Source organism: Aquarana catesbeiana, linkage group LG05, assembly GCF_042186555.1.
Source record: "Aquarana catesbeiana isolate 2022-GZ linkage group LG05, ASM4218655v1, whole genome shotgun sequence".
Lineage (NCBI taxonomy): Eukaryota > Metazoa > Chordata > Amphibia > Anura > Ranidae > Aquarana > Aquarana catesbeiana.
Genome location: NC_133328.1, coordinates 164,078,939 through 164,106,628, shown reverse-complemented (window position 1 = coordinate 164,106,628; position 27,690 = coordinate 164,078,939). Strand labels below are relative to the sequence as shown.

Genomic DNA, 27,690 nt, shown 5'->3' with positions numbered 1-27,690 from the left:
TGAGTGGACATCAAACATTCACAGGAAGTACTAATGTATATATTTAGTTATTTCGATTGGCAAATTATAAAATGTATACTTCAAAACCTATAAAAACAAAAAAACTAAAAACAAAAACACACAAATCGAAACCTTAGCCACAACATTACGTTATGTAATTCTAAAACATGTCATTCAAAGTTTACCTTTAACATCCGTTCAGATATTAAATTATACACCAATTAGAATAAAACTAGTATGAGATTAAAAAAAAAACAAACCCAAAACACGGTCAGTCATACTCCCCTATATGGCTGCCCCATCGATCTGATGCCGCAGCTATCCCGTGCCGGCTCTACACTGAGAACTTGGCGATCAAAGACCACTGATTGCTCAGTTGACAGTTCTCAGAGCTGAGCTGAGAGTCGCCGGCTCTGTGCTCTGCCCCTCCAGCACTCACTTGAACGCTGGACTGTATGAGGGGGCAGGAGCGGCTGGCTCAGGCTTTCAGAGGTGTGCCGAGAGGCTAAGCCAGCTGCCGGTCAGGCATCTGGGTGGATACTGACATTATTGTTGGGATTCCTGCAGAGCCTGGACTGGCTCCATGACTTCAGCCGACAGCGGACTTTACACAGCTGTCTGCTGAGCGCATTCCTTTGACCCACAGGAGAAAAATGGCCAAAAGAGCTTTGGCCATACATCTTCTGTAACTAAGAATTTAAGACTTGTTGAATACGTTTTTTCAAGTGAAAAATGTTGAGCATAGCCGAGAACTGAGCAATCAGTGGTTTTTGATCACCCAGTTCCCTAGTGTAGAGCTGGCAGGGGACAACTGTAGCATCAGATGGATGGTGCAGCCATACAGGGGAGTATAACTTTTTTTAATGCCATACTTCTCTTTTAATCTTATAATTAAATCTAATACATTAGTGTATAATTTTGCTATCATAAGAATATTAGCTGAATGGATGATAAAAGTATACTTTGCGTGACATGTTTTAGAATTACATACCGTAATGCTGTAGCTTTTTGACATCTCGATTTGTGTATTTTTTTTTTTTTTTTTTGTTTAAGTGAAAAAGAGTAAACCACCACTTCCTCACCCCATTTATTCATATCAAATAGCTCAAGTAAAGTAAAACGTAATGATGTGCATAATGCAATAGTCAATATCAACCAATGCCATTAGACAGAATCTGGAGCAGCTGTGCATGGCAACCGATCGGCTTCTATCCTTCATTTTCAAAGCTTTAAGTGGAACAAAACCATCCTATCATTTACAGCCAAGAAAGCTGCCATCTTAGGTTTGATCTGCAGTTGCCATAGTGCTACACATGTGATCAATTACGACACCAGCCATTTGATGTCTTGACAGTTTGGTTGAGAGCACAAGAAACTGTGACAGGTATTCACGGCATGCCTTTAACAGTATTGGAAGCAGTTAAAATCAATTCAGAGTTCAGTTACGCTTTACCTAAACAAGCTGAATTAAGAATTTGATTGATTACTATGAACAGCTGGTCGCCAACCTTTCAGATCTCAGACCAATAAACTCACAATTTTGATTTCTGCAGACCACTAACATGAATTGTAGATGCCTTATAAAAAACACACACACAGACACAATGCTCCGGCTCTCTGCCCCTCGGACCACACTGCTGCCTTATACCCACAATGCTCCGGCTCTGCTCCCCTCCTCCTGGACCACACTGCTGCCTTATACACGCACACACAATGCTCCGGCTCTCTGCCAACCCCTCCCACCGACCACACTGCTGCCTTATACACACAATGCTCTTCTCCCCTCCCCTGGACCACACTGCTGCCTTATATACACACAATGCTCTTCTCCCCTCCCCTGGACCACACTGCTGCCTTATACACACACACAATGCTCTGGCTCTGCTCCCCTCCCCCTGGACCACACTGCTGCCTTACACACAATGCTCCAGCTCTCTGCTGACCCCCCCCCCCCCCCCAACCACACTGCTGCCTTATACCCACAATGCTCTAATGCTCTGGCTCTGCCCCCCTCCCCCTGGACCACACTGCTGCTTTATATACGCAATGCTCCAGCTCTCTGCCCCCTCGGACCACACTGCTGCGGCTCCCTGCCCTCCCCCCAACCACACTGCTACTTTATACACACACACTCACACACTGCCTTGCATCACACTGCTGCCTTACAGACTCATCATTGGATCTGAACTCCTTATCCAGCCATGTGCTTGTGCTTCATGCTCCCTCCCACAGTCTAATCAGAGCTGCCATTGGAAGTCCCGGCCACTCTCTCTGAGTTCACAGGAGGCTGGAAATGCAGAGGAGATATCTGGTATCAATGCGCACTGACAGTATTGACTCAGTCTGCATTGAGAACACTGGAAACATTATAAATCCACCACAATGTCAATTTGCAGAAACCCTGGGGACCACCAAGATTTTCTCATGGACCACTGGTTGACACCTGCTGCTCTAGAGTCTATCTGCATCAGTTTAAGTAAATCCCCCCCCCAATGTGTGCAGTAAGCATTTAGAATGTATTGCAAGCAACTTTTTTGAACCATTTAAACCTTTTCCTGCCATCGATGTATTGCATAAGTGAGCCTGCGCCTTCACATACATAATAATGAATAAACACACATTAGGGGCGCCTACGCAAAAAATTATCAATTGTGTTACACATATCGCTGTGCATGCTGGAGTCAGAGCAATCATTCTAGGCCATTATTTGCGGTTTGCTCTAAACCAGGGATATGCAATTAGCGTACCTCCAGCTGTTGCAGAACTACAAGTCCCATGAGGCATAGCAAGACTGACAGCCACAAGCATGACACCCAGAGGCAGAGGCATGATGGGACTTTTAGTTCTGTAACAGCTGGAGGTCCGCTAATTGCATATCCCTGCTCTAAACGGATGACCTGTAGGGGCTTTTAATGCATCACCCATGAAAAATTAAGGGTACCCAAGTTTGTTGCCACTTCACGGACGCACACAGTTTTTAAGTTTGACACGTTGGGTATCCATTTACTCGGCGCAACCTCATCTTCTATATTTTACAAAAAAATTTATTGCAACATAAAAATTGGAACAACTAATATTTTATTCTTCAGGGTGTCTGCTTTCTGAAAATATATATGTTTTGGGAATGACTGAATGTGAATGCATACGTGAATGAATAGCTCAAACCCCCCCACATTGAATGGGGGGGGGTTAAAACCTTGACAGGTCAAGGACAAAGAGGAAGTCTCCCCAAAGTGAGGGGGATTTTCCTTTTATACAGTGGTCTTCAGAACTGAAGTCCACTTTGTGAGACTTGCCCCAATCTCTTACTCTGGTGACAACATTTGGATTATCCCTTACTTTATCAGTGAAAATGGTCACGAAAACCAGAGGTGAAATCTAGTGCAACAAAAACTTACAAGAAGGTTTTGTATTTACATACACTACTTTAAAGCAAGCCTCCAGTTTGGGAATGGTATACATAGATCATAACGGGAAATGATGAATATCAGAGCATGCTGAAGATTAACGAAACATTTAAAATTGCTGGTTTAAAAAGTGACCGTCCACAATGGAGCTGGAACAGGAGCTGAAGAATGCCTAATAGGCGTCAACAAAGCTGCTAAATGCTTGCTGTATGCATGTCCATATGTACACTACTAAATACATTCTCAATAACACCACCTCCTTATTGGACATGTATGTCCAGCAATCTAAGAGCATGAACTTCACTATTAGAAACCACTGGCAGAAGAAGACGAAAAAAAAAAAAGTAGCAATTGTATGTGTGTGTATTTTTACATCCAACCTTTTAAAATACCAGACAACATTATTGTACTACAACTAGGGGTCGACCAATTAATCGGCCGATAGTTACTTTTTTTTTTTTGTTTTTTTTAAGCATTGGTAACAAACTTGCCAATGTTGCCGATATTGCTTCAAAGGGCCGTACTGGGGTGATGCCTGCAGCTGCAGGCATTACCCCAGTACTGTTCTTTAGAGCAGACGGTCAACTTTCTTGAAACAATCGATGCAGCTTATTAGCCACTCGGCTGTTATTACAAGCAGCAGCAGGAGGGAACCCCCCCCCCCCACACCTTCTGCCGCTGGCTGGCGGAAAACCCAAACAAAGCCAGGATTGGGTCTCGGGTCTAGTAACCCAGAAGCAATGTCATGACATCACTTACAGATTACTGGCATCCCAAAGGCGCCAGTTTTAAAAATAGAAAACATTCAAAAATGACAATCTTGACGTTTTGAATACTTTGAAGTACAGAAGAGAGGTTTAGGGTCATGTAAAGAATATCGGCACCTGATATTGGCTATCGGCCTGAAAAGCAGCCAAAAAAAAAAAATCTGAATCGGACCTGTAAAAAAAAATCTTGGTCAACCCCTAATTACAACCCAAAATTCCAAAAAAGTTGGGATGCTGTGTAAAATCCACATAAAAACAGAATGCAAGGATTTGAAAATCTCACAAAATCATATTTTATTCACAAGAATAGAAAACATATCAAAATGTTTAACTTAATATGTTCAATTTTAAGAAAAAAAAATAAGTCGATTTAGAAATTGATGGTAGCAACATGTCGCCAAAAATTTGGGACAGGGCAACAAAAAAAATTGGCAAAGTAAATGGTACTAACAGAGAAGAGCTGGAAGAAGATTTTCCAGCTAATTAGGTAAATTGGCAAGTCCGTAACATGACTGGGTATAAATAAGCATCCTAGAGTCAGTGTCTCAAAAGTAACGATGGGTAGAGGTTCACCAATTTGTGAAAAGCTGTGTTTATATATTGTTGAACAATTTCAGAATAATGTTCTCCAAAAATAAAATTGCAAAGACTTTAAATACAGTATATCATCTATACAGTACATAATATCAAAGGATTCCAAGAATCTAGAGAAATCTTCAGGCCCTCAGATGACACTGAATGAAAAACCAGGCATGGTTTTGTGATGACATCTCTGCATGGGCTCAGAAACGCTTCTAAAAATCACTGTCTGAACACAGCTCACCATGCAATCCAAAAATGCAGGTTAAACAAACCATATCTGAACATGATCCAGAAATGCCACCATCTTCCTTGGGCTAAAGCACATATAAAATCGTCTGTTGCAAAGTGGAAAACTGTTCTGTGGTCAGATGAATAAAAATTTGACATTATTTTTGGCAACCATGGGTGCTGCGTCCTCAGGACTAAAGAGGAGATGGACCTTCCGGCTTGTGCTCAGTTCAAAAACCTGCATATCTTATGCTATGCAGGTGCATTAGTGCATATGGAATGGGCAGCTTGCACATCTGGAAAGGCGCCGGGGGCGTGTCCAACCTAGCTACGAAGAGGACGTGTAGAAGCTGAGCTCCGTCCTGTACATCCAAATCCATTGCCATCTCAGGCTCTTCCAGCTTTTTATCACTGCCTTCAGTGCTTGGCTCCCCTATACAGCTGGTTTTGGAGGATATTAATGGTATTTGGTGCACTTTCTGGACCACGGCCTACAGGCAGACTCAGGCCCCACGACCCGGCCGCCATCTTGAGGCCTACTAGGAGGCCGGGGTCTGCCGCTTCTATCTCCCGCGGCTTAGGGGAGCGGAGAGGCTTATCTAAACTGCCTACCAGATCGGACTGCTTTAAGCTGCACGGAGGGCCTGTGTTCCGGCGCCGCATCGTTTGAGGTCCATCTCCGCTGCCGCCGGCTCCCCTCATCAGGAAGTCACTCAGTGGCCTGCTGCACCGGCCTCGAGAGCACTGGGACACTGAGTATCATTCCATCCACACATCCATCCCCCAAACGGCTCTAGTGGAGGGGCCCACGGACTGCCTTACTAATAGAGCTTTGCTCTCTGGGCCCTATAACAGCGCTCTAGGCACATCAGTGGCGGCGCTCACTCGGCCGGACACGGCCATTAGGAAAGTCCGCGGCTTCGGCCTATTACTGGAGCCCGGCGGCCATCTTGGTACTCCAAGCACTCCCCCTTCTGCTCTGCTCCGCTGCCTGCCTCACTAGAGCCCTCTCACAACACTCCTGCATCAGCAAAATCCCTCTCTTACACCACTGTACATTAATCCTGCTGCTGTGAATCTGCACCTGGATCTTTTCATTGTTTGCTGAAACCTAGAAGCACTGATACTCACAGCCGGCCATTACAGATAGGAGAACCCACAGCTTCAGCCCAATCCTGGAAGCCAGCGGCCATTTTTCTGCTCCCAGTGCTACCTAATTCACCCTTATCAGACGCATCACCTACGCAGCAGCTTATAGGGGAGAGGGGGGGAAAAAAAATAAAAATAAAAAAAAATAAAAAAAGCTGCTGGAGAACATTTAAAGTTCCGTGCTCCTAATCTCTATGAGATTTCCTTTACATGCTAGCAACATTATAATGCTGGCACAATATTGATTGGATGTGAGTAAGAGGTGCCCTTTGCAGCTATCGGCCATATAGCTCCAGTTATGCCCAGCAAAACGCAGAAACTCCGGTCTGCCACAGTCAAACGTCCAAGTAAGAGATCACAGTCTACTCCAGTTTCCGCAGGATCCATTCAGCAATACTTAGCCAACGCACGTGGCAACCAAGCCCGAACCTCGAGAACAAGTGCTTCTCCTTCGTCCCACGCGGCTTCGATGAGAGAGAGCTCTCCGGCATCCTCTTATTGTTCGGACCTTGTTGATGATCCTGGTTCCCCCGCAGGTTCTGAAATGTCTACACTCATGAGCGGTCTAAAAAAAGAATTGGCTGGTATGTTTCATAGCTTGGAGAAATCCATCAAAAAAGAAATCACTGCTGTCAGAACTGATATGTCACATATCCTGGCCAGAGTGGAGGAGACGGAACAACGGCAAGACACACAGGCGGTAGCCATTAAAGAATTACAGGACACTGTTACCCAACTAGCATTTGCTCATCGGGCATCTTTGTATAAGCTTGAAGACCTCGAGAACCGTAACCGTAGAAATAATATACGTGTTAGAGGTCTGCCGGAAGCAACTGGAGATTCGGATCTTGAACCTTCCATAAGAGGCATTTTTAATACCATTCTGGGTAACTCTGTTACTGCTCCGCTACGTTTTGACCATGTGCACCGGGCTCTGAGACCCCGTACTGCTAATTCAGACCAACCCAGAGATGTCATCTGTCGCCTACACTACTTTGAAGATAAAAATGCTATTATGACGAAGATGCGGGGTCTACCTAATATTGACTTAGACGGGGCTACCATCACCATATATCCAGATCTCTCTAAAGACACTCTGGATCGTCGCCGAACCTTAAAGCCGCTTCTTGACCTCCTACGCTCTGATGGGATCACATACAGATGGGGATTCCCTGCCTGCCTGATCGCCACGAAAAATGGCCGTTCACATACACTAAGGTTTCCTGAGGAACTCCCAACTTTCTTGCAGGATCTTCATCTTTCACCTATGGAGCTTCCAGGCTGGCAGGATCCAATCCCCAAATTTTCATGCCCAATGGATCCTCTCTGGAAAAAGTCCCCCTCAAAGAAGGGGAGTACTTCACTTCCAGGATCTGCACAAAAGCATGGTTGAAACATTTAATCTTTTACCCATACCAATGTCAATAATGAACGCGACCTCTCTCCTACAAGAACTTTAATATAGAGTCCGGTTTTGGCAGTAGTTTAATTTTTTTTTTTTTTTTTATTTCATTTCTACTTTTATTTGTTTTTATATGCTCAAAGCAGACCTATCATTATACCGACAATGTTCAAAATTTTTTCTTTTTCTTCTGTTTTCTTTCCCAGTTGGTCTACCTCTGTTTTCTTGTAGGATGTATACGGTTTATAATGATCCTAGATACACTTGAACAGTGTCTCATATTCCTAACTGGCACTAATTGTTTACTTGTAGTTACAAATTAACTGTTTTTCTTTACAGGCCATGTGCTGTAGAGGTGCACCTCCCTCGCTGCCTCTCCCCTACAGCATAACCCCGCCCCCACCTCCTTCTGGGGCTGGTGAGCGTGAGGGGCCCTGTAGTTATCCTATTTAATCCCTGCTTAGGGATTGGGATGGCCTCTCGCTCTCTCTTCCCCCAATGGGACCACTGCAGGTTCCTGCGTGATGTTCATATGTTTCCCACAAGGTTTTTGTTTTATGTGTATACTCTATGTATACGCTTGTTGTTTTATTTCTTTCTTCATCTCTCTCTCTATTTCTCCTCTTTCTCCCCTTTACTTCCCCCTCCTGGCTGGCATGCATGGCAGGATAGGCTGAAAGCATATATATTATCCTATCAATGGCTACGGTAAAGATTGTATCCTATAATGTTAGGGGTCTCAATGTCGCTGCTAAAAGACATCAAATTTTTCGGGAACTGAAGAGGGCCACATGTTCCATTGCCTTTCTTCAGGAAACGCATTTAACCCACACGACACCTGTTAAACTAACATCACCTAATTTTCCACAGTGGTATTATAGCTTATCGGACACCAATAAGGCCAAGGGTGTAGCCATTGGTTTTGGCAAAAATGTGTCCTTTAGGTTGTCTGAAATGCTGGCCGATGATCACGGCCGCTTTCTTTTTCTTAGAGGATTTATTGGAAACACCCAATGCACCCTTGCAAATATTTATTGTCCAAACCATAATCAACCTGCTTTTTTCTCCCAAATACTGACTAAATTGTCACACTTTGCTAAGGGACTTACTATCTTGGCGGGGGATATAAACATGTCACTGGACCCCTCTATGGATACGTCACAGGGCCGCTCTAACATTTCTTTTAAACGGCTGAAGTTTGTTAAAAAAAGGCTTCTAGATCTCCAATTAATGGATGTTTGGCATCTCCTTCATCCCAAAGAGAAGGATTTTTCACATTTTTCCTCAGCACACCAATCTTACTCTAGAATAGACAATATATTCTTAGACCATTTCCATCTCCCCCTTCTGCAATCTACTCACATTGGTACCGCATCCGTTTCAGATCATGCACCTGTGTCGATGACATTGACCATGCCTTCCCTACCACATCGTTCCACCAATTGGAAACTTAATGATTCCCTTCTCCCTAATGAAGTTGAGGTTTCCATGCTGGCCTCTCACCTGTCGCAATACTTTAAGGAAAACAAATCCTCTGACACCTCCCCCTCTATTGTATGGGAAGCTCATAAGGCTACTATTAGAGGCCGAATCATTGAGCTCGGTGCTCGGAAGAAAAGGGAATATGGCCAACAAATTGACCAGGTGTTACAACAGATAGCGGTTCTTGACAAGCAACATAAACTCTCTTTGCATATTGATCACCTCCAATCCCTTACACTTAAGCGAGAGGAATTAAAATCCCTTCTTAATTTAGACACCAAAAGAAAGTTCCAACGTATGTCACAGAAATTCTATGAATGGGGGAACAAACCAGGTAGATTATTAGCTAGATCATTAAAGACTAAACAGTCGCAGTCATTTATCCCCAAAATCAAACTCTCAACAGGTGAATTGGCTCATGCGACTCCGGACATTGCTAAAGCCTTTAGAGCATATTATTCTGACCTATACAATGTTAAAAACGACCTTTCACATCTTCCTCACAAGGAGAGAAGAAACCGCATGCTTTCATACTTACAAGATGCCAATCTCCCTAAATTGCCCATCTCTATCCTTAAAGAATTGGAGGAAGACTTTTCGGTTGAGGAATTTCAGGCAGCATTAAAGTCCTCCCCATCTGGTAAAGCCCCCGGACCAGAAGGGTTCACTATTTTATATTACAAAACATTCAGTGACATCTTACTTCCCCGTCTTGCTGCATATGCAAATTCTATTTCTCAATCCTCCGGACTACGCCCAGAGTCACTTTTAACTCATATTACTGTCATTCCCAAACCAGATAAGGACCCTACCCTGTGTAATAGTTTCAGGCCAATATCACTAATAAATGTCGACATTAAATTATTCGCCAAAGTAATGGCAAACCGATTACTTCTCCTTATACCCAGATGGATATCGGCTGACCAGTCAGGTTTCATACCCCATAGAGAAGCAAAAGATAATTCCCTTCGTGCAATCTCTCTAATCCAATATGTCCAACGATGCTCCCAGCCCACCCTACTCCTTTCCACTGATGCAGAAAAAGTTTTTGATAGGGTGGACTGGGAATATCTTAAACTGACTTTACGACACTTGGGGCTGGGTCCTAAAATGTTTCATCGTATCTCATCCCTGTATTCCAATCCCTCAGCACAAATTAGAATTAATGGTACGTTAAGTGACCCCTTTGCCTTACACAATGGTACTAGACAGGGATGCCCCCTCTCCCCTCTCCTATTTGCTATAACATTAGAACCCTTCTTAGCTACAATTAGGAATAATGTTAATATTAAAAAGGTATACAAATAGGCAACAGATCCCATAAATACGCAGCTTACGCAGATGATGTACTATTTTTCATCCAACAGCCACGCATTTCGATTCCCAATTTAATGTCTGCATTCTCCACGTTTCATTCAATCTCTAACTTCAAAATAAACTTATCCAAATCCGAAATCTTAAACATCAATATTCCTAAGTCCGATGCTCGCTCTCTCAAGCCCCTCTTCCCCTTTAAATGGGAAACAAAATGTTTGAAATATTTAGGTATTTATCTTACCCCTAATCTCCAATCCCTCTTCCGATATAATTATATTCCCTTGCTAAACAAGATTAGAGGTGACCTGCGAAAATGGTCCAACCTGTCCCACACATGGTTAGGGAGGGTAAATATAATTAAAATGAACATACTACCTCGCGTCCTCTTTTTCTTTCAAATGCTCCCATTGTGTGTTCCAGTGGGCTTTTTTACTATTCTACAATCCATGATTTCCCGCTTCATTTGGAGGAACGGTCACGCAAGAATATCCAGGGGGCTATTGTTTCGTCCTAAATGCTCAGGTGGTCTGGCACATACTACCAAGCGACAGTATTAGCCAGACTAGCTGATTGGAAATATGCTCTTAACTCGAAGTTATGGGTACAATTAGAGTATTTCCTAAGTGGAGTGGATCTCTCAGTGGCTCCCTGGATACCCCGCTCTCACAGGAACCTTGATCGTAATACCTCGGCTCTTACCATATCCTCTTTGGATGTATGGGACGCCATACATAAAAAATTTTCCTGGAACTATGATTCCCCCCTACTTCCTCTCCTTAACCATACATATTTTCTGCCAGGCCTTCTAGACACAGGCTTTAAAACATGGGGGCCTGAAGAGCCTTTCTTGCTTCATCATATTTTGGACGGCAACAAACTTAAACCATTACATAGGATCCTCGCTCCTAACCCAGTCACGTTTCTAGATAAATGGAGATACCACCAACTACAATACTTCCTAAGAACCCTTCCTACTCCGCTTAGGGGTGTCAGCGACCTAAACGATATAGAGGTAATATTTCATCCCAAAGACCCCCCCTTACATAGTATTTCCTTATTTTATAAAGCCCTCATTGCTCTCCAAACCCCCGGCTTCCCACCTTTCCTGACTAAATGGGAAATCGACCTAGATCTGACCTTGACTGATAACCAAAAGGATAGGATCCTACAATTAGCCCACACTTCATCCTTAGTCTCAAAAATGTCAGAGGTAAATTATAAACTGGTCACTAGGTGGCATTACACACCAGTTAAATTGCACCAAATGTTCCCCGCCAGTTCCCCATTGTGCTGGAGGAACTGTGAGAACAAAGCTACTCATGGTTTTGTCCACTGATTCGATCATATTGGGATGACATACGCGATTTGATTGTCCAGATTACTGATGTCAATATACCAGATGACCCCTGGGCTATCCTTTTTCATGTTACAAACACTCCTATAAGGGTGTATAAACGCTCAATCATACCTCATTTGTTAAATACCGCCAAGGCCCTAATCCCCACGTTATGGGGTCAACCAATATCTCCTTCCATAAAAGTCTGGCTACAAGCAGTTGACAATGTTCATCTCATGGAGAATATCACCCACAATGTTAGAGGGACCTCCCAGAAACATTCATTAATATGGGATCCTTGGACAAAATTTCAAACCACCTCCTCATATAGAGACCTCATTGCACAAACCCCTTAAAAACTGTTAATCAACCTTAGCTATCATACCTTGGACTTCTGATACCTTGCCTACCTTTTCATTATGCAGTTTTGCATGCTGGCAACCCTCTACCCCCTTCTTTTTTCCTTTCTAACATTTTTTCTTTATTTCTCCCTCTTTCCTCCTTCCCTTCTTCCCTCTTCCTTATTCTTTCTTTTTCTCTACCTCTCCCCTGTTTTCCTTCCATATTCATTATTTTCATTAAACCAAAACTACATTTCTCTTTTTTCTGGTTTCAAATGTGTTTGGATTATAGTGCTCACATGTTAAAAATCTTCTGTTTAATAAGGCAGAACTTTGATTCTTTGTATATTTATACTGATAAATACTGTATCTGACTTACACAGATTCGCTGGCCTGTATGAGTACTGTAATCCATGTTATTGCTAATATGAAAATGTTACCTATTTTGAGATGTATTTATATCTTTGTTATATTTTCCTTTAATAAAAACGTATTAAACAAAAAAATCTGGAAAGGCGCCATCAATGCTAAAAGATATCAACGTTTTAAAGCAGCATATGCTCCTATCCAGATGATGTCTTTTTCGGGGAAGGCTTTGCATATTTCAGCAGGACAATGCTAAAGTGCATGCTGCATCTATGACGACAGGTGAACAATTGGCGCAAATGTAAACACTATGCCTGAGTTTGGAGCTCTAGATGGGAAGATTCAATGGGGCAACAGATAAATCTGATATAGTCTATATAAAGCCCACTGGAGTGGCAGTTCTGTGTAGGAGCAAGAAGTGGCTCAGGACGAAGGCACTAGGAAAGAACACAAGCACCAACTAAGTGTAGCTTTGCAGATTTTAATAAAGTTAAAAGAGTGTTACTCACACCGTAATAGATACACGGGCATATAGTGAATGACACTGCGCATACAGAAAGCCTGTCTCTCCAGCATGACTTACCCAGACGTGCATGTCATTCACTACAAGCCTGTGAATCTATTACAGCAGTGGCCATCAATCCTGTCCTCAGGGCCCACTAACAGGCCAGGTTTTATGTATTACCTTGGCGAGATGCAGACTAGAATACTGTAATCACTGAGCAGCAAATTATATCACCTGTGATGTATTTCAGTTATCTTGCAAACCTGGCCTGTTAGTGGACCCTGAGGACGGGATTGATGACCAGTGTATTAGTGTGTTAGTAACATTCTTAACTTTATTAAAGTCCACAAAGCTTCACTTCGTTGACGCTTGTGTTCTTTCCTGGTGCCTGCATCTATGACAACAACATGGCTTTTATAGGAGGAGTGCAGGTGCTTAACTGGCCTGTCAGTAGTCCAAACTTTTTATCAACTGAAAATATCGGGCATATCTTGAATTGAAAAATACAACAAAAGAAGACCCAGGACTGCTGAGCAGTTAGAATCCTAAATGAGGCAAGAATGGGACAACATTCATCTCCTAAAACTCGAGCAACTGGTCTTCCTCAGTTTCCAGACATTTACAGTGTTGTAAAAACGGGGATCCTAAATCGTGAAAAATAGGAATGGGTCAAACACCCCTGGTTCGGTTCGTACCAGAACACCTCGAACAGGCAAAAGGTTCTAGTGAACATGCTAACCCTATTAAAGTCTATGGGACACGAACATGAGAAATCAAAAGTCCTCATTTTAAAGGCTTATATGCAACTTATTGCCATAAAAAGAAAAAAGTGTATGGGGACCTGGGACCATGCATCAATGCAAAAAAATGTTTTTAAAGGAGCAGTGATTTTAAAGATGCTTAAAGTGAAACACTAAAAATAAAATGTTTGTTAAATAGCCTGGGGGGGGGGTCCCATTAGTCTGCCTGTAAAGTGCCACATCTGTGCGATGTGTAGAACAAGCCACAGCAATAATGAAAGTTGCTTGCGGCTGTAACGTATTTCCGGCTCCCGGCAATATAGATGGAAAAAAACAAGAAGTATGAAAAAAATTGCGTGGGGTCCACCGCCCCAGGCCATATCAGGCCCTTTGGGTCTGGTATTGATTGTAAAGGGAACTCCACCTCAAAATTAAAAAAAAAAAAACAAAATTTGCATGGGGTCCCCCCCAAAATCCATACCTGAACCTCATCAGAGCATGTAGCCTGGCCGGTTCAGGAAAGGGGGGGGGAGAATACGAGCGAGCGCCATCCCCCCCCCCCCCCCCGAACCGCACCAGGCCACATTGCTTCAACATGGGGGGTGGGTGCTTTGTTGATGTTAATGGGGACAAGGGCCTCTTTCAGACGACCCTGGCCAGTGGTTATCAGGGTCTGCGGGCGGGGGGGCTTAGCGGAATCCGGAAGGGGGCCCCCAGATCCCACCTCCCTATGTGAATGGGTATCGGGTACATTGTACCCCTAGCCATTCACCAAAAGTGTGTCAAAAGGTAAAAACCGCAAGAGACAGTTTTTGACAAGTCCTGTATTAAAAACGAAAGAAAGAAAAAAAAAGTCCCCCCGCAATATAAATCAACCGTCAATCACGCCATCCGACGGACCTGAAAAATGCAAAATGCTCCGCCTCCACGGGAGGCCTCCCACTGATTTTTACTGTCTCTTCACTTTGACAGCTCTTATATAGGCAAGGGCAGGGCCACCCGGTGACATCACGTTAGGAGGGGGCGGTGTCACCTGGTTGCATCCATTGAGGGCGGATTTACACCACAGAACTTGTAAAGTACTTGTCAAAAATGGTCTCTTGTGGTTTTTATTTCTTGGTGAATGGGTAGGGGTACAATGTACCCAATACCCATTCACATAGGGGGCGCCGTTGTTAAAGGGGGCTTCCAGATTCCGATAAGCCCCTTACCCACAGACTAGAGCTGCATGATTAATCGCGGACAATCGTTATCGCGATTCTCCACCCGCCAGGATCGCAACTCCGGATTTGAACGATTCTATGATTCTGACCATTCAAAGCGCACGCCTGTTTCAGAGCGGAGGGGAAGCTGTCTGAGCCAGCATGAAACGTCTGACGTCAGCAAAGAAGGATGTGATTGGTCGGTAAGTATGTCAGAGTGACAGCCCCACCCTCCGGTGTTGGTAGGTAGGGGACGTTGCCTCTATCGAGATGGCGGTGGGCGCTTCCTCTTCCTGTGTGCATCCGAGCGTGTGATGTCAATGGGAAACGTGGCGGAGAGCAGGAGCGGGCTGTACAGCCCCCCCCCGCGAGACCGGAGCCCTGACTGGCACCGCCCGGATCCTCCGGATAGGGGTTTCTCTGCTCAGGGTGCTCTGCCTGCTGTGCCAGGTGTGTCCTACTGGGGCCACAACACACTGGGTGGGGACAGAGGATGGCAAGATCCAGCAGCAGGTGAGGTGACACCTGACAGAGGGGGAACACATGACAGAGGAAGAGACAGGGAGGGGGAGGACACCTGAGAGCAAGGGTGAAACCTAACAAAGGGGGATCCTGGGATTGGGGGCACCTGACAGGGGGAGGGAGATCACTAGAGAGAGCAGGAAAAGGGGGACACCTGAGATAAGTAGGGGCACTGAAAGGAGGGTAGGGGGATACTTGAGAGGGAAAAGGCGGGGGTCACTTGAAAGACTAGCGGGACACCAGAGAGGAGAGGCTCTCAATCAATCACTCTATCAATCTCTCTTTGCATATACTCCAGAATGTTATGAAGAGTGATCAGACGAATTGCAGTTAATTGCAAAGTCCCTCTTAGCCATGAAAAATGAACTCCATATCATAAAAAAAAAACATTTCCACTGCATTTGTGAAAGTTTTAGGGCACCCAAGAGTCCAGCGAGTGCCAGGACCGTCTCCTACAGTTGATTCAGCTGCAAAATCGGGGCACCACCAGGGCAGAGCTTGCTCAGGAATGGCAGCAGGCAGGTGTGAGTGCATCTGCACACACAGTGAGGCGAAGACCCTTGGTGGATGGCCTGATGTCAAGAAGGGCAGCAAAGAAGCCATTTCTCTTCAGGAAAATCATCAGGGACAGACTGATATTCTGCAAAAGGTACAGGGATTGGACTGCTGAGGACTGGGGTAAAGTCATTTACTGATGAATCCCCTTTCCGATTGTCTGGGGCATCCGGAAAACCTTTGTCTGGAGAAAAGGTGAGCGCTACCATCAGCCCTGTGTCATACCAACAGTAATGCATCCCGAGATGATTCATGTGTGGGGTTACTTCTCAGCCAAGGGAGTGGGCTCACTCAATTTTGCCTAAGAACACAGCCATGAATAAAGAATGGTACAAAAAATATCCTTTGAGAGCAACTTCTCCCAAACATCCAAGAACAGTTTGGTGACTAACGATGCTTTTGCCAGCATGATGGAACACCTTGCTATAAGGCTAAAGTGATAACCAAGTGGCTTGGGGAAGAAAACATCGAAATTTTGGGTCCATGGCTAGGAAACTCCCCAGAACTTAATCCCATCGAGAACTTGTGGTCAATCTTCAAGGAGAGGGTAAACAAAAAAAAAACAAAAAAAAACAAATTCTGACAAACTCCAAGCATTGATTATGCAAGAATGGGCAGCCATCAGTCAGGATGTGTCCCAGAAGTTGGTTGACATCATGCCAGGGCGAATTGCAGAGGTCTTGAAAAAGAAGGGTCAACACTGCAAATATTGACTCTTTGCATAGACTAAATGTAGTTGTCAATAAAAGCCTTTAACGCTTATGAAATGCCTAATTATACTTCAGTATACCATAGTAACATCTGACAAAAAAATAAAATCTAAAAACACTGGAACAGCAGACTTTGTAAACATTAATATTTGTGTCATTCTCAAAACTTTGGCCCCGGCTGTAGAACATTTGTAAGGAGGTGCAGCAACCAAAAGGAAATAATTGCCAAATTATCTCATGTAGCATGTCAAGCTAAAAAGAAAACAGTCTACAGGAAGGATGTATTTTATCTATAATACTTCTTCAAGCTTTACATTTGGCCATGTTTAAATCTATCATCAGCTATTAACCCTGAATGTCACCAGGGCTCTATGTAGATTTATGGGCTCTATGTGGACAACTCTTCTGCTTTGGAACCAAAAGTATATTGTGCACAAAAACTGAGGTTTTGGGACATACATTCACATCTTTTGGTCTAGAAACCACAAAAACATCCCTTCAAACACTCTTGTGTTTTTTCAGATAGGGTGGTGACAGCAGATGTCATTGCTGCAGTACATAAATGGCCAACTGGCGGAGATGAACTAAACACGAGTACAGATCGTTGCACATAAAAAGTCTTTTTTAGACATAAACAATTGTACATATATATTTTTGGTTTGTTTTTTTTGGTAATAAACCATAATCACAAGAGATCTTGATATTATTCCAATGAATTCAAAACTCAATTAGATTTACCAGGGCTTTTTTTCTCAAACAATAGGTGCTGGAACTCAACCACGACCCCCCAAATCCCCTCCACCCACACACACCCTCCAAATCACATCAAATAGTGGGTGTGGTCAGTTTCAATTTCACGAACAGTAGAAGGGTCTTAAAAGGGGCATTAAATACCAGGATTGCATTACATACAGAATGCAACGTTCAGGGAGGTTACACACAGAGTGCAGAGCTGTCACTTGTAAACACAGAAACCGAACTTCGTTGTTTACAAGTAATTATGGTGAGCAGCCCCCCCCCTCCCAAAGGTTTAAACCGGAGGTGGTGGAACTGAGTTCCACCAAGTTCCCCCTGAAAAAAAAGCCCTGAGATTCACCATTATGAGTCTGGTACAAACATTAGCATACAAACTGTCAGATGTTCTTTACTAGATTCACTTATAACCCATACACATAACATCATGTGTATGGCTACCTCGATTTTAATAGTATATACACACACACACACACACACCCCAGAATACTTACATTAAAAAAATATATATATACCCATTTGCTGCTTGCCCTCCTAACATCAGCCTATAAGGTTGTGTAACACTAAGGTATAAACTTTTATTAAAATAACATTTATTGTTCCTCTGCTGCCAGGTGTAACCTGCTTTTACGTGTTCATTTGATTCAGAGGGTTTTACACTTTTTGTTCTCCTTATTCATTGGGTCAACGCTCCCCCCATCCATTTGAATGCAACTGCTTTGGGAAGCAGTTCTAATAGATGGGTTTAGTTCCACTTTAATACACAAACTCTACACTGAACATCATAGTTTACTGTCGATTGAATAAATTTGAATATTATGTAAAAACTACTTACAACAACATCAAAATGTATACTACAGTAAATACATGTAAAAACAATAATATTAAAATTCTTCATCAGGAAACGAGAGTTTAAAAACACCCTTAGGCTCTATGCACAATGGGCTTAAAAAACCAACAGTTGTCCTGGCAGGGAAAAAAAAAACGCTCATATAGAGCATTTTTTTTGTACAGAGTTTAGACAAGTTTTGCGTTTTCTGCCAGTAAACTAAAAATCAGAATACACAAACCACCAGGTTTTTTTTTTCCCGGCCTCTAAATGTTGAGCTTAAAATATGCCTGTAATCGTCCTAATGTGAATGGACACATAGGATAACATTGAGCTGCTTCTACAGGCAGAACACAACGCCTGTAGAAGCAGTGATTTTTAAGCCAGTGTGCATCAAGCCTTAAGCCCCTTTCACACGGGGCTGTCCGTTTACACTACTCCACTCGCTCAGCGGGGATCGCTACGTTGATCCCCGCTGAGCCGGCGGATGACAGGTCTGTCTCTGCTCACTGTGCAGGGACGGACCTGTCAGAGTCCGCTCTCCACTATAGGGGGGGGGGGGAAATCGGATGATTACAGACCTCCTGTCTGTTTTCATCCGATCCAATTGACGGATGGAAAATAGGACATCCATCCGTCTGGATTTATGTCAGCGGACATGTCACCGCTGACATCCGACGCTCCATAGAGCTGTATGGAGCGACCGTTCAGATCCGCCTGAAAAAAACTGACAGGCAGATCTGAACGGTCCGCATGTGTGAAAGGGGCCTTAGGCCTCTTTTACACTGCAGCTTGAAACAGCAGTTGTTTTTTACTGATCTAAAATGCAGCCCATTGTTTACAATGTTCCTGTACACACAGGCATGTAAACAAGCGCTGCATATTCTTGAGGGAAAATTTTTTTTTTTAAAAATCAGCGTTCTTGGTCAGTATTTTGCGCCGGTACACGCAAATGCACACAAATACGCACATATGGAGCATAAATAGTTTATTTTCCCTATGAATGTATCGTGTGCGTGAACACGCATAAATACATGCAAAACAAAATGCCTGAAGTAATTTCAAAAAAGCAGACGCTCAATCAAAAGAACCATGTGCAAAAGGCCTTATAATTAGCTGGACATTAGCATTTGTCACAACTAAAAAAAAAAAATAAACGGTTTCCACATTAGTTGCTATAATGCAAGGTTGCCAAGAAAAAAAAAAAAAAAAAAAAAACCACACACACACACTGTAAAAAGGTTCTGTACACAAAAGAAGATTCTATCCAGATTTTCATTTTTTTCTAGTGTGAGTGTGTGTGTGATATAGATATAAAAATTAAAGCTCATTTCTTTCCTTAAAGTGGAACTTTAGTCAGAAAATTAAGTCCTGCTAGATCACTTCAGTATGGCCCCTTTTGCAGGTATCACTATGTAAAAAAAATTAATATAAGTGCCTCTGTCAGCTGCTGCTAGCTTTAAAGCAGAATTAAACCCCGCTATCTTTTACAGTCAAGGAAGCTGCTTCGGTTTGATCTGCAACTGCCATGGTACTGCACATGTGATCAGTTATGACACCAGTCATTTGATGGTTTGATAGTTTGGTAGAGGACACAAGGAAATGTGCCAGACAGCAATGGAATGCAACCGTTTTTTGAAACCGTTAAATTGATGGGTTTAGTTCCGCTTTATGAATTACTGCTGTTCAGGGGCTCTGGGCTTCAGCAAAATGCCAGCCTCCAGCAAGAAGAGACATGAGCAATGCTGATGGCAATTTAGATTAGATTTTGGTAGCACAATAATGTGGAATGTATGTTCCTTGCTAAAGAACATTTTTTTTATCAAGTTGTTATGGGTAAAGTTTTGCTTTAAGAGGTAAAAGGCATTTGAAGTGCCCATTGGCCGTAAGTAGAAAACGGAAATTTCACCTATACCTGCATCAAGGCTGTTCTTAGCAAACATATGCACTGTCATTTCTAATATCAGGAGGTCGGAATGACTGTCTCTCACACCAATAGTGGCTAGCAGGAAAGGCATGTCCGTACATGAAGAATTGCATGGCATACACGCACACACACCTGTCACCAACGCTGGCGCCAAAAGGGCTATTTAAACTGAGTGCACCAGAGATTCTTTGTTTGGTCTGCAGCTTCTGTGTTCTGACCCGTTACCTGTGCTGACCTCTGATCTTGATCCGGCTTGCTTTTACCAACGCTTGTTTACTTGATACCCTGACCCCGGCTTGTTTTGGACTTCTCTTCTGCCTGCTGCTCTTCTTATCTACCAGCACATTACCGACCTGGCTTGTCTGTCCCTGCACCTGCTCATCCAACCTACCACAGCTCCGCTCTGCAAATCTCATCTGGTTCCTGCTCCAGCTGTGATCCCAGCCTGCCACAGCTTTGGTTTGCCCAACCTTCACCAGCCTGCCTGCTGCACATCCATCTGTGGACGACCAGCCATACAGACTACTGGACTGATCTCAGGCACTTCTACGTCTAGCCCATGCATACTAGCCCATATGCTTTTAATTTGCAGGCCTTGCGGGGAGCAAAAGAGGGAGTAAAACCTATCGGGGTCTCTTTAAGTACACAACACTTCCACTGTAAAACATAATCCAAGAGAAGATTCTAGAATAAACATGCAACTATCTAATTTAGCGCCTTATTGCAGATGTGGATGTATTAACATAAAACTTAGGTACCAGCAAGTCCATTTTAGGAACCAGCAGAGACTTTCCATGCACCAAGGAACAGGTGTGTATCTTGACAACAGAATTTGCTTTTGGGATTTGTTGATGCTGTCTTTTGCAGATACAACCTTAAGCTGGCCATACACCATTTGTATTTCATCCTGCTCCTGATGAACTCACTTAGTAGGTGGGCCCAATATCCTTTGACTGAAACATGGAAGGAGTTGGGTGAAAAATTACCGGCTGAACAGTGGCTACAGCAAATCAGATGCAGCTGATGTCTGGGTATTCTGAGAGCAGCTGGCGCCAGTCAGAGTTCAATTGCTCCCGTGGGAAATGTGTTCATTCCTGCTGCATAGTGTTAGAGGAATCTGCAGGCTGTATGAAAGAAAATCTAAATGTGTATGGCCAGGCTTAGAAGAGAGTCATTCATTCCACTTGTGCATAATTGCTTTAAATAAATAAATACATTTAAAAAAATGTTCTGCCTTTTGTTCTTTTTTAGTTTTGGATAAAGTGGAGAGGAACTAGAGCACCTGTCCGTTTTTATTGCTGTCTGTTCCCCCGTTTAGGAGATTCTCCCTCTCTAGTTGTCCTGTTTGCCATGATCATTGAAAGTAAAAAAAATAAAAATTAAAAGCCACATTTTGAGTTGTCCCCAGAAAAGTAATAGTGGGGAAATCTTCCAATGGGGACACTAGTTCTGGTGACCTGGGGGTCCCCAAAAAATGCCCTAAATTTTCATGGATTTCCTTTCACTTCCTGGTTGGCTACGGGACAGCAGCAAATGAAGGGAAATTTCCACAATGGGACACAGATGGAGAAGAAAAAAAAAAATCTGACAGAGGTTATAACCCTCCTTACTCTATCCAAAATGAAAACAAAAAGTTTTGCCTATAGTTCTACTTTAGTTTCACTTTAAAGTCTTGTTTTTTGTTTTAAATAACAAACATGCTATACTTACCTCCTCTGTGCAATGGTTTTGCACAGAGCAGCCCTGATCCTTGTCTTCTCGGGTCCCTCCCTGGTGCTGCTGGCCCCTCCCTCCTGCCTCCACAGCAAGCAGTTTGCTATAGGGGCACCTAAGCCGAGCTGCTGCTCTGTGTGTCCATTCAGACATGGAACCGTGGCTCGGCCCCGCCCCCTCTCTCCTGATTAACTCACTGACTTTGATTGACAGCAATGGAAGCCAATGGTGTCTGCTGTGTGTCTCAGCAAATGAGGGAGAGTCCCAAGCCAAGTCTCTCATGCAAACTTTGCTGGATCGAGAGGGAGCTCAGGTAAGGATTAGTGCAGCTTTTGCACACAGAAGGTTTTTGTATCCTAATGCATAGAATGCATTAAGATAAAAAAAACTTTGGAACCACTTTAAGGTTGTAGGATCCTATCAGTATTAGCCACCAAAGTCATGAATTCCATGGTTTAGGCCTGAGGGAGCAGCAATACCAAACAGTGGCGAAGTAGTGCACAAAAAACAAAAATAAATATTGAGTGATTTCACCTATACCTGCATCAAGTGACTATACATTACAGTAAGTCTTCACTGCTGCAATAACCCATTAATGCCAAGAGCTGTCAATGTTATACAAACCTCCCCGCCAAACTCGAAATGTTGGGTGACATTTCAGAAATGTTTCTATCGTGGCGAAAAGCCTATCTTTCTTGCCGCCACTTTATAAACTATGTCACTGTGCCATCATTGGTAAATAATCATTGGCTTCTGGAGCCTGCAGAGCAAAGCCATGCTCGTTAACATCTGCTTCAAATGCCAAAATCAAGGGCAAGAGAATAGTTACCCAGCAACATCAAAAGTCACGCTCATAAAACAGCCCACTCCAATACCCATAATGATCAACTTCAACAAGCATAGTACTGGAAGCTTTTGTATTGTTCGAAGTTTCACAACATGCATAAAAGACTGTCCGAACAGCAAACAGCAACTATTCTTTTGCATGTTTTAACAGTTTTATCACGTATAAATCACATTATCCTGGGGAGATAACCATTATCACAGAACATATGCAGAAAATGCCTTTTGGCACCACACCTTATTTAATGATACAAAACATTCAAAGCAATGCACAGATACCTTCAGGCCATTTCTATTACCTATTTGTTATGAGCCAACATGTTTCAAGGGAGTATAAAAAAAAAAAAAAAAAAAAAAAAAAAAAATTGTAAAAAAGAAAAAAACCGTGAAAATAAAATAAAAGGTAAGCAAATAGTCATGCCTTAAAAGGTCATTTGGAAACTTAAAACATAAAAAGTAGAAATGTTGGACAAAACTGAAAAAATTGTTCCAGAATAATTTATCTGGGAGGCTTAAACGGAAAATCCTTATGATCGGGTTTATTTAAAGTGGTTCTAAAAGTAAAAAAAATTTCTACCTGAATATATCCCCTGCATTACGGTAAAAAATGTTTTGCCACTTGCCGTGCCCTTCCCCACTCCCCCCCCCCCCCCAAATACTTACCCCCAGTCCTTATCGATTCAGCTCTGTGCCCGTCTGCCATTCTTCGCTCCTCTCGCCCCCCTTTCACAAGCTTGGCTGAGAGCAGCAGGGGGCTGAGAAGTGGTGCGTGCATCAATAGACACACACAGCCTGGCTCTGGATTGAGCCCACGTATTAAGCACTTGCTATGGGGGCAGACACAAAAGAGAAGGACCCAAGATTGCCAGTGGGGGACCCCAGAAGAGGTGGTTCAGGGCTGCTCTGTGCAGAGCAGGTAAGTAGAACATATTTAACCTCTTGCCATCCGCGCTATAGCCGAATGACGGCCACAGCACTGACCTGAATTTCCGGGAGGCCGTCACATGACGTCCTCCCCTTTGCACATGCCCCACGCGCCCACTGCAGGGCACGCACTGTGATCACCAATTCACTGAGACTAGGGTGAACACAGATGAGTAAAGGGCTGGTCGCAGCCCCTTACCACGTGATCAGCTGTCAGCCAATAACAGCTGATCACATGATGTAAACAAAAGCTCGGTAATCTTTTTTTTCTCCTCACGCTGACAGCTTGAGGAGAAAAAAAAAGCCGATCACCGGCTCATCTGCAAGGGACATCGGTCCCGAAGAGGAAGAGGCAATTATGCCTCATCTGTGCCCACCAGTACCCCCTGCCAGTGCCACGTATTGTCACCTGCCAGTGCCCACCAGTGCCACCTATCAATGCCCACCAGTGGTGCCAATCATTGCCACCTATCACTGCCGCCTATCAGTGTAACCAATCACTGCCGCCTATCAGTGTAACCCATCACTGCCGCCTATCAGTGTAACCCATCACTGCCGCCTATCAGTGTAACCCATCACTGCCGCCTATCAGTGTAACCCATCACTGCCGCCTATCAGTGTAACCCATCACTGCCGCCTATCAGTGTAACCCATCACTGCCGCCTATCAGTGTAACCCATCACTGCCACCTATCAGTGCTGCCTCATCAGCGTACATCAATGAAGGAGAAAAATTACCTGTTTGCAATATTTTATAACAAAATTTAAAAATACAAATTTTTTAAAAAATTCGGTCTTTTTAAATTTTTTTAACAAAAAATAAAAACTGCAGAGGTGATCAAAAGAAAGCTCTATTTGTGGGGAAAAAAATGATAAAACGTTCATTTGAGTACAGTGTAGCATGACCGCGCAATTGTCATTCAAAGTGCATCAGCGCTGAAAGTTGAAAATGGTCTGGACAGGAGGGGGGGGGTTTAAGTGCCCAGTAAGCAAGTGGTTAATTTAAAAATTAAATAAATAAAAAATCAGCACAGATCCTCCTTTTCTTGGGTCCCCTGCCAGCACTCCTTCCCTCTGCTGAGTGCCCCCAAAGCCAGTCGCTTGCTCTGGGGGGCGCTCTTGTGTGCTCACTCCCAAGCCCCACTTTGTGGGTCCACTGACACACAGAGTGCCGTTCGGCCTTGCCTCCGCTCCCTCCTCACTGGCTTTGATTGACAGCAGCAGGAGCCAATAGGGAGGGAGAGAGACGCTTCTCTTGTGCGCATTGCTGGTTCGAGAGGGCTCAGGTAAGTATTTGGGGGGGCTGAAAGCAGAAGGTTTTTCGATCCTAATGCAGAGAATGCATTAAAGTGATTGTAAACAATCATCTTGTAAAATAACCCATTCAGTTTAAAATGGAAATGAAAGACAAAACGTGTGTAAATACTTTTTTTCCCCTTTTTTTACAAGTGATCACATTTCCTCTGTTCTCAGGTGCAACAGAGCTGCGGGGTGCTGAAGCAGCAGCACATTGAGCTTCCCAGTGAATGGCTGTGCAGCGGGCGGGATAGGGGGGTTTGGGGGTGTCAGGACAGGTCCGATCATTGGAGGAGAGCAGGCTGAGAACTGACCACCGGTGTGCTCTCCTGCTTAGTGTGGTCAGTTTTTAATAGGCAGGAAATTCACATAAAGGGAGCAATACAAAGTGAAGAGGATACTTTCTCATACAAGTACACGGTACAGCAGGCACATATCAGGAATATGAAGTGTTGGGGGCAACAAACGCTTCAAGTTAAAAAAAAAAAAAAAAACCTTCTGCCTTTAGAAGCACTTTAAATGCTGTACTGCAGCCTCTCTCAACCTTTTAAACCACAGAGGAACCCTTCGTTGGGGAACCTCTGCTTATAATTACTATATCTACATCTCATTTATGTGATGATCAGTAGGAAACATAGTCCTAAATATGTGACCAGTGGTTAGATTCCCCCCTTACTGGCAGTTAAAAAGACCACCGACGTCTGCGGTTACTTATTGGAGAGACAGAAATCGCTCAACAATCCTCTAGCAACCTGTGGAGGAACCCTAGGATTCTGCTGAATTCTGGTTGCAAAAACCTGCTATATATCGGCTAACACTCTCTTCAGACGCACCCAGGTGACAGTATTAAAAATGTCTTCTCAACAAGGATTACAGACATCACTTTTCCCATTCGTAGGGTAAAGCCTCTCTTCACTACAATTCTACGAATGCAAATTATAACAAATATCCCTTTTACAAAGAAGCCCGATCTATTGGAGTGAAGCAGTCTGGACATCAGAGATGAAAGCCTAACAGCCATCACTTTGAAATGATTTTGCAAATACTGGTTAATTATTGAAATTGTTCTATACAACATTAGGATATTTCTATCTTTATGCAAAGCTTTTCCATACATGCTATATTGCCAGAAAGAAGATATTCTCCACCACAAAGAAAAAAAAAATTGAATGTTTTCCACGGGGACCAGATATCTTTCATAAATGGAAAGAATAGTATATTCTCAGGGAGCATTTCTTTTGATTTATTATAGACTTTTGCTCTTTTATAGTCTTGTTACTGCATTAGAGATATGTAGATTAGCAAATAGTGGGAGCTTTTAATGGTTTACTGCAATTATTCTCTAACCATCTGCTGAGATATCAATCGCATAGAGAGCACACCATCTCTAATGGGTCAATGGCTCAGGATTCTATTGTGAGGAGGAGCAGTAAAGCACAACCATTGCGTAGCACTGCTAAGAAGGAAGTAGACCCCTGATATGTAATGAGCAAATATTGAAGCCTTTCATGCATAGATTATTAAAAATAATACACAGAAAAGGTCTACAATGTCTATAAAGGGTAACCACCTTACCTTAAAAAAGTAAACAGGCAGATAAACAGTACAGTATAACCTTGGTTTGAGAGCATAATTCGTTCCAGAAACATGCTTGTAATCCAAAGCACTTGTATATCAAAGCATTTTTTTTACATGGTATAAAAGAGTAGAAAAGCACCTCTAAGTGTAGCAATAAGTTGCTAAATGTTGTACCTTCATTAAATGTAACCATATTGCTACACTTAGAGGCTTCCTCTCTTCTTTTTTATACTCAGTTGTGACATGACACTACTCTTATATCAAGACATTGCTTGTATATCAAGGCAAAATTTATTAAAACATTTTGCTTGTCTTGCAAAACGCTCTCAAATCAAGTTACTCTCAAACCAAGGTTTTACTGTACTTGAAACAGAGTTTACGGCTTTAGCACTGCCCTGCTTGTTTAGTGTTTTGATCTAGAATCCGGCTTAGTGCTTCTGCTGTAATGTGCAAAGACAAGGTACTGCCTTTGGAAAGAAGTTTGTTTAAAATCTTTGTAAATGTATTATATATATATATATATCTATCAATCACATGTACACTAAAGAGATGTAGATTAATCGTTTAAAAAAAAAAAAATTACAATCTCAATTCAACTCCCCCTCATGATCTTAATCTGGCATTTCCACGATTCAGTGCAGAGTCATTCACTGCTTACAGCTGACCGCTGTCAAAAAAAAAAAAAAAAAAAAACCACAAAACAAAAAAAAAAAAACAAAAAAAAAAAAAAAAAAAAACACAATTCTCTGGTCTGATGAATTGCAAGGGTCATGTCTAGAAAAACCGAAGCACCGCTCATCATCTGGCAAAGACTATCCCTACAGTGAAGCATGGTGGTTGCAGCATCATGCTGTGAGGGTGTTTTTCAGTGGCAGGAACTGGGAGACTAGTCAGGATCGAGGGAAAGATGAATGTGGCAATGTACAGTGACATCCTCAATGAAAACCTGCTCCAGAGTGCTCTGGACCTCAGACTGGGGCGAAGGTTCATCTTCCAACAGAACAACGAACCCGAACACAGAACCAGGATAACAAAGGAGTGACTACTCTGTGAACGTCCTTGACTGGCCCAGCCAGAGCCCAGACTTGAACATCTCTGGAGAGATCCGAAAATGGCTGTGCACCGACGCCCACCCCCCCACCCATATCCATCCTGATGGATCTTGAAAGGTCCTGCAAAGAAGAATGGGGGAAACATCAAAAATAGGTGTGCCAAGC

At 43.1% G+C, this 27,690-nt stretch overlaps 1 protein-coding gene across 1 annotated transcript in view; it reads right to left on the bottom strand.

Annotated features, from left to right (window-relative positions):
• Positions 1-27,690, bottom strand: part of SNRK (SNF related kinase) — a 117,427-nt gene that overhangs the window by 53,403 nt on the left and 36,334 nt on the right. The window lies entirely within an intron of this gene.